Consider the following 8,959-nt stretch of genomic DNA (forward strand, 5'->3'; position numbering starts at 1 on the left):
CCGCAAACACACACACACACATACATTTCTCCCTCCTTGCCATCTCAGGCCACGGAGCTCACATTACCCAATGGGTATCATTATTTTACAGTGAATGGCTTTCTCTCTCTCCCTCTTCTCTCATTCTCCTGTTTACTAGCTCTCGCTGTCTTTTATCTTGCTTTTCTCGCCGCGGAGGTGGCTGCAGGGACTCGGCAGGCTGGTGGTGGCACGGAACAGGTGGAGGATCTCTCGTGACCCGAAGCCCTGGCGAGAGCTCTCATCCTGGGGCTGACCAACCTGCCCAACTCTCTAGCTCTGCCTCTCTCTCCGTCAGTCAGATCCAACCCTGGGCAAAAGAGCAGGTCACCAATCCTGGTACCGTTTTACCCCCTGAGAGTCCGGCAGCACAGAGAGGAAAACAGCCCGTCACGGCCGGTGTCGGAGTTTGTCTGTGCGTTCTCTCAGGGGCTGAACGGAGTCCACCGGACCCCTCCTGTAGTCTGAGAATCAACATATGCACTTATCATCATGTGCTTTTCTGGAAACCCCGGCAACCCTGTCAGGCCTGTCTGGCGATGCTAAACTGTAAAGCTCTTTGGGTGGAATCGTTGTGTCTTTCGCAATTAATGTTCGCTGCAGATCTGAGGGCCAGAGAATACGGATGGGCGCGTGAGTATGCACGGACTCGTCGCTGTCACTTCCCCCTGCGGATTTGCGTCGGTGTCCGAGTCAAACTGCCGGCAACAGGCGGAGAGATGCCCGAACCTGTGGAAGCGCGCAATCGAAGTGACAGGCCAGCGGTGGAAGTGGGGACATTCTCCGTGTGTGAGCAAAACAAGTCCGCTGGCAGCGGCCCCCCCTCCACCACCTCTCTCCTCCCCTCCGCAAGCGCGTGTAGGAGTACAGCGATCTCCTCTGACGCTTGTGGAAGTTTTAGCGGCCTACGGTTTCCCGCACAGGATGCCGGGGGTGCCCAGGGGTGCCGGCGTTGGGAGCGGTGCCGTACCGGATTAGGACCTCGCTGGCTGAGTTTGATGGCAGACCTGGAAAGACAAACCCTGCCAGGCACAAACTGCTCAGCCACATGATGTCAGGAGGACGGGGGAAAAAAAAAATCTAGCCATGCAGCGGCAGAGCGCGCAGACAGATGACACCCAGCAGGAAGCTGCAGCCAAATCTGTAAGCATCCACAATCCAGCTGGCTCGCCCTAGGGTACCTGTCTCACAGAGGAGACTCCACAACACCCCGTGAGCTGTCAAATTAACTCACAGATCTGGAAAGATGGAAGCGATGTGTCCCCACATACTCAACAGGGGCCACTATAAAGTGCTTTAATTCGCGGTTGCCTTCTCTGCTTATAAATTAAAATATATATAACACGATGAAATGGTAAAAAAAATACCGCATACACATGTTCAGTTGATAGAAAGGCAAACATTCATATCAGTATGAGCTAGCGCGCGTAGTGGTTTACAATCATTACCCATCGCTCTACACAGTCACCTGGGAAATGTGTTTATATTTATTATTATTATAATATATAACTTATAAGTATATAACTTATATGTTTATTGTTATAATTATTCTTATTATGTGCATAGTGCACATAGTGACCTAATTTTCATCTCTGAATGTAAAAGTATGAGATGCGCTTAATAAATTGATACGCTGATTCCAACAGAAGATACACCTTCAAAATGTTTTATTTAATTCTACACACTTGATGCAACTGGAACTAAATAATATATAGGAATTTACCAGCACCTGAATATAGCAATGTAACAATTTACGTCACTTCATAGAGGCAGAGATAGCAAAATTAAACATTGTATTACAGAAAACTATAGACACACAAGTTTAAGTGAGAACACAACTTCAGCCCTTGACCTGATACAATCACTGCACACAAAGCAAAATCACTTTCTTTTCCAACTTAACAAAACACAAAATTGTAAACAAAAGTAAATACATACTCGCACATCTTCAGGATATGTTATCAATGCTTTGGCAAAAACCCTCGAACCTCTTGATACCAAAAAACCTCTTGAGGGAAATCTGAAGGGGATTGAATGGCAAGATTTATTTAAATAACTATCCCGGTCAGATAGATTTTTGTGTTGTGTCATTAGGAGTCTTGCAAACTAACCCTAAAACATTAATTTTTTTCAGCCCCAATTTCATTATTATACAAAAATAATACAAATAATAAATAATCCATGACATTCTATTAAATGTTTTGAGGTGAGACCAGTTTGTATATTTTCAAATATAATTGCATCACATTAAATATGATCAGTATTTATGTGATACTGTGCTAAAAAATATCAACAAAGGCTTTTTATTATAACTCTTGGAAACAAGTTATGGTTATGTAAACCCATCTAGTGTCTGCAGTTATTTAGCTATAATCCTTAAGTAGCCAATTAAATTATGCAATTAATGTGTGTGAGGACAATGATGACAAATCTCAGTATTCAAAAGGACATTTTACAGTTGTTTAGTGATTTCAGTATAGCCAACTCCTGTTTTGTGCGGCTCACCAACATTTTGTCACACATCATTACTGTGTTCTGGGGGTTTTCCCATAGTGATAAAAGACTATAGAAATTTGACCCATGTGTGCTTCATATTTGTGTCAAGCGAAACTGAAGATCATGGGTTTCCCCTTGTGTTCCTAATCACTCCTGTGGAAATGTATGATATTAATGGGAATATAATTAAATTATTTGATTTTAGGATTTGATAGGAGAATTTCTACGGATGGCATCATTAATATACATCTTAAATAATTTTGCTTCAATTAAAGTTGCATTTTTAGAAATACACACTTGAATGTCATTCTAAATGAAAATTCTAAATGGTTTTCCATGATTACAAACACACAAATCATATTTTATGGCCAATTAATATTTTTTATCACAGCCCATTTTGCTCATATTTAATTGCCTTTCAAATAATTGCGGAAGCACTGTAAGTATATTGTGTATGAATTTCTTGTGAAACTCTCTGCCTTCATTCACAAAAAACTAGAGAGACAGATTACGGTTTTGTTTGGGTGAGTTATCACACCGCTCTTTGTCCTTTCATACATTTCAGACCCAAATCATCTGTTTATTTACAGAGAAACACTCCATGAAATTATATTAAAGACAATAACATACCACATTAAGTCAAGGGCCATGTTACCAAGCACTAAAGAGAATGTCACATGTGTGCGGCTGTGGCTGTGGAGTCCTGGTAGGTCAGTCACAAGATAAGAGGCGAAGAAATGAAAATCATAAAATAAAATCAATCAGTAAACAGGAATATTGCAGTTATGCACATCTTGGCTGTGTCTCAAAGCTGGGTGACAGTAGCTTCATTGTGCTGGTGCGTCAAGTTAGCGCCATAAAATACAGCTATAACCTTTCCACCCACAGCAAACTCATCCCAAATATCTTTGATTATGGAGCAGTTCGGGCCCTCGGGGGCCACAGCACTTCCAGTTCAAACACTTTAAGCTCAGCAATGGAAGCGTTGAGGAGAGCAGCCTAATAACAACTGTGGCGATGATGAGGGGAGTTAAGGAGAGTGATGAGGAGAACAAGAGATTACGCCACAGCACAATAACGGCAGCTTTGTCCCGCATCCTCACGCCCTGCAGATGGGTGCAAATGTCGATTTCACGCCAGCCTCGAGCGTATGTGTTTTTCAAAGGGCCAAGAATCAGCAGTTTGTCATGTGCGCTTAAATATAGCCTGAAAAATGAAGCTCTACAAGTGAGTCTCTAACAAGCGGATGATGGCTCATCGTAGGATATGATTCCCTTGAGCTGAATAACTGAAGGGCTGAACAGGATGAAGCATCTTCAGTCATGGATCCAGACGGCCCACAGGTCTTCCTATGAGTGGAAAGTGAACACTTCCTCTCCTGAACCCTACAGCGCTGCACATTTCTCAAGGCACTGTTGGTGTTTCTAAAATCAGATGTAACTAATGTCATAATATGGCAATTAAAGACAACTACGTGTGCCCACCCCTCAGTACTGATATGAATAACATACAGTAGCCACAACAAGAATTTATGCACAGCTAATATGTTTGGTTATATTTTACTTTGATAGTCCACATTCCACTAAATATAAGTAACTTTGTAAATACATGTTGACTAATTCTCATTAAATTGCAACATTAAATGTGTTCTCATTAAATGTGTCTACTATTTCTCAGAGTAGCCTGTTAGGGTAGGTTTAGGGCTAGTAGAATAAGTTGACATATACTTGCAAAGTTTCTGGTAATGAGTATTTTGTGGACCCAATAAAATAAAGTGTTAGAATACAAGCAGACAATCTACTAATACTCTAATGATGGTTCGTCGACATGTAGTTGCAAAGCAGAAGAAAAATAATAATAATAAAATATTTATACCATTTAGTGCAAAGAATGGCATATACTATGTTCAACCCTGTCTAATGTTCAATATAACGCTACAATGCTACAATATTTATTAAAATCATAAATGGATGTCCTACTGATCAACCTTTAAAATTAAAGGCCTAATAAATACCCATTTTTTAAATATTTTGTCAATTTTTATCGTAAAAAGAAGCACATCTCGAAGCTAACATGTAAAAGGGAGAAGAAAGGAATAACAAAAGGTTGAATCAGTATATTGAGATATATGTAAATGTATTTTTTTGAATTGGGAATGTTGCAGAACATGTTGCCATAATCTAGGGTTTGAGTTTGTTTCACTATAAGGAATAAAAATGTTTTAAACGTTTTCTGAGATATGACCCCTTTGCAATGATATATTCTTAAATTCTGTCATGACGAAATGCACCTGTAGTCACGGCAAGCGCGAGTCACACTTAAACCACAGTGGAGCTCCCTGTGATGTCGGTTTGTAGCAGAGAAAAAACATGTAGCAGCATAAAGGCCACTTCCAAATCTCTCTGAAAAACTCCAGATGTACTTTAATTTACAATTTGTGCACTTACTCCAAAAAGTAACTGTATGGGTTACATTAAAGTGTTAGAACAACACAGTCTTACAACCAATTCGTATGTATTTTACAAGTTGGCTAATTCATATGACCTCACTTGTACGATTTGTCTGTATAACAAATGTTTAGCCTGCTTAAAACGTGCTAATTAGCCAACAGTTATTGTAGTCACTAGAAATATACCCTAGAGTTGTTGTTTTTAAATCATAGCAAACTACAAATAATTAGAGTGTTAATGTCTAGTTTGTCCGGTCTTCAGGTAGTCTTGTTATTGAATGTTGTGTGAAGGGAAGGGGTTTGATTGGTCGGAGCTTGTATTTGGCGGATGTATGTTCAGAGCACTAACAGCCACAGCCTCATGCCTGCAGACATACACGCAGCCAGTGAGCAGTGAAGGCCGCGCTGCAGGGACACAGTCATGCAGGACTAAAAGGTACATTTCTGGTTCATAAGCATGTCCTGTCAAGGTTAATCCATTAGAGACGGGCCGTCTGACTGCCAGCCGCTGCTGTGGATGCTGTATTCCCATTGAAAACATTTTACACGGAGATGGGAAGATGTTCTGGACAGCTCATATGCTGATCTGTAGATACACAGTATGACTCTTTATCACTGATCTGAAGTATCAGCAAAAATGTGCGTTCTTCATACTAATATCTAGAGATGAAAGGAAGCCAATAAAATGATAGATATAAATATAAAGATATGATGATCATACTGAAATGAAAAGAAATTACATGTATCTTTATTATATATGCTCTGACGTTATATTAATTACAGTAAGTGGTAAAATCCATATTTTACTTTACAACTTTAATAATATCAGCAATGTTAATTTGATTTGTCAAATCTACATGATTTTTGCATTTCTGTGTCCGTTACAGAAATATAAGAAAAAAGTAATTTGTAGCTTTGAGAAAAACTCTTAATTTCACTCCAGGTTTAAATAAATTAGTCAGGACGAATTAAAACCTGCATTATAATGAAGAACAAATTAAAAATTCACAACCGGTGTGACAAATATGCAGATTTGAACCGAAGATATGCTAATGAGATGTTATCTGAGTGTTTTCTGACCAGTGGCCATTAGGAGGGTAGCTGAGGGCACTGCACTGCCCCTGACACATGAACCCGAATAAACAACTGCAGGCTGGACTCTAGTCTATCAGCCTCATGCCTCTGGAGCTTTGAGGAGCTCATAAAAAGTATTCTCTTTGTCGTGCCATTTCAGTTGGAATTACTTTTAGTATCACTTCTCACAGCACCCCCGAGACATCCTATCAGAAGACATTAACACAGGAGGTCTTACTAAAGTTCCCTGGCAAGACCTGTGGGGCAATGGGGGCAACCAGAGGAGGTGATGTATAGATGAGATAAGATACCCACTTGTTTGTGAAGATAACAGGGAAGAGGTGCAATCTCAACTGTTTTTTTTTTTTTTTTTTTTTGACTGTAAAATGAGCGCTGTTATCACTTTGCACTCTTGTTTTGTTCAAGTTGGAACAGCAGAAATTATGCAAATGGGGCAACAAGTTACATACATTAAAATGTATTAAGTCTACTTGTGATACTATTTTTTACACCCAAATGATTTCTAAAAGACAGAGGTCTGCATGCAGAAGATAAAATGGGATTACATTCCCGAAACTTTGTACACATTTGTCTCATTTGTTTTTCCCACAAATTTGTTGGCACATTCAGTTGTGAACCACAGTTCACTTAAAACGTGGAAAAGAAAATAGTTGTGTGAATAAATATTTACAATCTTGTTTTTTTTTGCCCTTTTCTTTCACTGGTCAAAATTCTCGTATAAAAGTTTTGCACATAAAAAAAAAGAAAAAAAAAAGTATGGTCTCATGTTGTGTTAATCATGTTTACACTCTGACTCAGAAAATTTTGTCTCTCACAAAAAACTTTGGAGCAAGTTTGATTTTCAGCATTTTTGCATCTGTAGCAAGCATTTAAAAATTAACCTTAATTCTGAGCTAACAGTGAGAACAGTGAGAAGCAGTCCACCATAATGCTCAAGTGAATATTCAGTTAACAACTTTCCCCCAACCTAGATAGACTGTGATAGAGAGGCTACACAACAGGCTACACAACAGACATGGCAGGCAATTTGTGTAACTTCCATAAATAAATAAGTACAAAAGCAGCTTGTAGTGTAATAAGCAGATTTAATCAACAAAAGACCAGGGAAAGATAGGAAACATTTTACACCAAGCAATAATATGTGTTTCTTTCTTTACCAACATTGGGCCCTGCTCCTGAACTGCGAATATCTCACAACTTGGTCAAAATGACAGAAACCATGTTTAGGAAAAAACACTTTAACTAATTTGTCTTTCTTACCTTCAAATTTGTTCAAGTTCTACCTGGGCCATCACTAAACTTCATTGGCCCCAAAATTATTAGGGTTGGGCCACTTCTCTCCTGTGCTCATTAGTATGCTACAATATACTAGATCAGGACCTTAGTGCCTTAGAGCTGATAGAAGGGCACAGAAAGACAGATCCCAAATTTAGCATGGTAATCGATCCTCGGTAAAAGTGCCAGATCTCACAGAAACGAAATAGTTCTAGGGGGTGCCCTAAAGAACAGTTATTATAGGTGCCTGTGCACCTTCCATGCTTGGCCCATAATCTCTCGAGATCCACGAGGACATTTTCATGTCTTTAACTCCCGCCCACCCCCACCCACCCCCAAAACCTCCTAAACCTTTGATACCCTCAAGCCAAATCCATAACCCCTTAAATGAAAGTCTCAACACACACATGGTGCACAAGGCTCACATATCCTTCTCAGGAGTGCATTTTGTGCAGCTGGGACAGGGTTCCGTGCAGCAGAGAGTCTATTTCTGGAAAATTCTGTCATCCGTGTCAGTGTTGAGGTGCCATCACGGTGCCTGGGGTCACACACATGTACTTTAGCACCTTTAAAATCAGACGCCTTCTGTGATTGATGAAGTGAGCAAGGAGCATCTTGAAGACCCTGTGCACAGACCCACACCTGCGATCCTTCAGTCTTATTGCAAGACCTATTCTACATAAGTAAGAGGGTAATACAAAGGCAACACTCGACTCTCTTTTCTCAACCATTGCATATTTCAATCACTAAGTAAGAGTGACATGCCTTTGATGTTAATGTTTAGTTCAGAATACCTCATTCCATGATAATATGCATAGCTGCATCTCTAAAACGCTTTTGCCTCCAAGACATTAATTTGCAAACTCACAAATGTTTTTGACAATTACACTGCCTCAAGTGGAGGATTTCCACCTAAATTTGCTTCTCGCTATTCTAAAGTAAAGCTATTAATTGCATGTGGATGCGTTACCATCGCATAACTTTTTTCCCCTTCCTGTTTTTCTTCAGTCATGTAATTGCAGTAGACAATCAGATGCCTGCTTTATGGGCGCATGGTAGAACTGTCACTTCCTGTTGGGTGCAGATAACACGGGAGCTGTCACAACCACTTACCCTGCGCTAATGCGCCCCACGCAGTGCTGATAGTTTCATTGAATCAATCAGGGTCTTCTGTTTTCCCAGCTTCACATCTAGCTTGGCATGCAGCTCTTTATCTTGTTAACGAGACATAATGAACAGTTGGTGAAAACTTCAGGCACTTCAGGGGACATGATGCAAACAAAATGCGAGTGCAGCCTGGCAAAGTCAATGTGTATCCATCTATCCATTGTGGTCTGTAGCTGCATCAATGATGCAAGACTGTTTTGTTCTAGTACAACCAGGAATACCCATGATCTTCTGTTGGAGTACTTAACTTTCCAAAGCTGCTCCACATTTTTCAGCCTTAAAGTCTTTTCACCAAGATCCTGCTGCATCAAACGAAAGGCATAATCGTGTCAGAGTGCATATCTTAGAGGACCTTAGGTTACAACTTCTTGCTCTTCTTGAAGTCCCTGCAGCCTTTTGGGAAAGCAATAGGTGGTTTGCTGACCTTGTGGCATGCTGCCATGTAAGATCCAATGCCCC

The sequence above is a fragment of the Puntigrus tetrazona genome, chromosome 24 (assembly GCF_018831695.1).
Source record: "Puntigrus tetrazona isolate hp1 chromosome 24, ASM1883169v1, whole genome shotgun sequence".
In the NCBI taxonomy this organism is placed as follows: Eukaryota; Metazoa; Chordata; class Actinopteri; order Cypriniformes; family Cyprinidae; genus Puntigrus; species Puntigrus tetrazona.